The sequence below is a fragment of the Pteropus alecto genome, unplaced genomic scaffold (genome assembly GCF_000325575.1).
Source record: "Pteropus alecto unplaced genomic scaffold, ASM32557v1 scaffold98, whole genome shotgun sequence".
Taxonomy (NCBI): Eukaryota; Metazoa; Chordata; class Mammalia; order Chiroptera; family Pteropodidae; genus Pteropus; species Pteropus alecto.
In genome coordinates, this window is record NW_006443570.1 from 17,473,781 (window position 1) to 17,475,624 (window position 1,844).

Sequence of the window (1,844 nt, forward strand, 5' to 3'; positions counted from 1 at the left end):
TTGACCAAGTGACAGGAGCTGACACTCCTGTAAATACTCTGTGTCAAGCACAGTTTAATCACTGTACATGTATTAACTCTGAACAACAGCCCTATTGAGGTTGGTCCTCTCTGTTTTGCACTTGGGGAAACTGGACAAAGAGAGGTGTAACTTAATGAGTGGTAGAGCCAGGATTTGACTTTTTTGAGAATTTCCTTCTCCCCAGGCACTGTGCTAAGTGCCTTATGTACATTCGTCTGATGAATCCTTGTAACTCCGTGTAGAAGATGATAATCCCCATTTATACATGAGCCTGCAAAAGCTTAGAGAGGCCATTACCCAAAATTACACAACTAGCAAGTGGCTGAGCCAAGACTCAAAAGTCTGTGCCGCTGCATTGTCTCACCTAGAAAAAGTCAGGAGGTAGTGAAAGACACTTGGGTGTAATGACAACGGCAATTCAAATTTCAGAAAAAGCAACAGGTCAGAATGAACTTATCTAAATATTTGTTTGGGAACATATGTAAACCAGAGTACAAATACTGCATCATAAGTAAGTTATTGTAAGTGTGTAGACAAGTAATCAAAATCTCTGGAGCACAAAATGAATTAATAAATGCAATACAGTATTTTTACTGCACACAATTTGGTTTTTACATTGCGTTGCATCAATAATTATATTATTTTCACCTTCTTTATTTAGATTTGAGCATATGCTACTTTGTAATTGATCTTAAGCTTTCATTTTCAAAACTAATTAGTGGAAGCTTGATGATCACATTCCTCTTTAAAAATATATTTTAATGGAATTACTATTTCTTTATCCAACAGCACTTAGTGCTCTATCAGCATGGGTTCTCCTAAGCAGTACTCACAAATTAGGTAGAACGAAAGTGAAATAAATTCCTTCTGTGAGGATTTATCTGGGTACCGTTAGTAGAGGGTACTTTTCCCAGGTTTCCTGCGGTCAAAACTCAGCATGATCTGACAGGGCAAAAAATATCAAAAAGCTATTTATTTTTCTTCCAAGTGAATATTATGTGCTTTGAAAAAATGGTATTCTTTCTCAGCAGAATTTTGAAAGCATTTTCTGAGTAGATTAGCACACTATCAAAATTGCTTAGTATTATGCGGAATTCTGTTTTCTTTTTAATCTGTGACACTGTTTCTTCTATTGGTCACATTCATTAATATATTTATTAAAAAATTTCGTCTTGTTTTTTTTTCATTGACATATCTTACATATCTTTTAAAACCTTTCAATTTAGTTGTAGAAAAATTAGAAAGAGAGTATTAGGAAAGAGGAAAAAACTAGTTCTTCCAGTAAGTGATAAGTATTCTTAATATTTTTATGTTTCTGCCCAGACTTTTTTCCTACATATAGATATAGAGATATAGGTAAGAGAAAGGCCAACATTTTATTTATTTGTTTGTTTGTTTGTTTGTTTTTAGGCAAGGCAACCCTTGGTTGACCTCACAGATTGCAGTTTACAAGGACCTGGTCAGTTTTCAATCCCTTATTTATTTATTTATTTTTTACACCTGCAGCACCTGGTCTTCCTAGGTGGTCTCCCATCCAAGTACTAACCAGACCCGACCCTGCTTAGCTTCCAAGATCAGATGGGATCTGGCTTCTTCAGGGTGGCATGGCTATATGATTTTTAAAAATAAAAATGGATTCAAACTATAAATAGGTAAAAAACTAGCTTTCATTTTCTATTTTTTGAAACATTTTTTAGGTCAATAGATAATGTCTCTGTAGCTTTATTTTTATCAGCTTCATGCTCTTCTATATTTTAAAGTTGTGATTTCAGTCATCTCCACTTTAATCCACTGATGGCAGCTCCTGGGGGTCCTATGTGGTT

At 34.9% G+C, this 1,844-nt stretch overlaps 1 pseudogene; it reads right to left on the bottom strand.

Annotated features, from left to right (window-relative positions):
• Positions 1-1,518: 1,518 nt before the first annotated feature.
• LOC112473295 lies at positions 1,519-1,637 on the bottom strand (annotated as a pseudogene).
• Between the last annotated feature and the right edge of the window lie 207 nt (positions 1,638-1,844).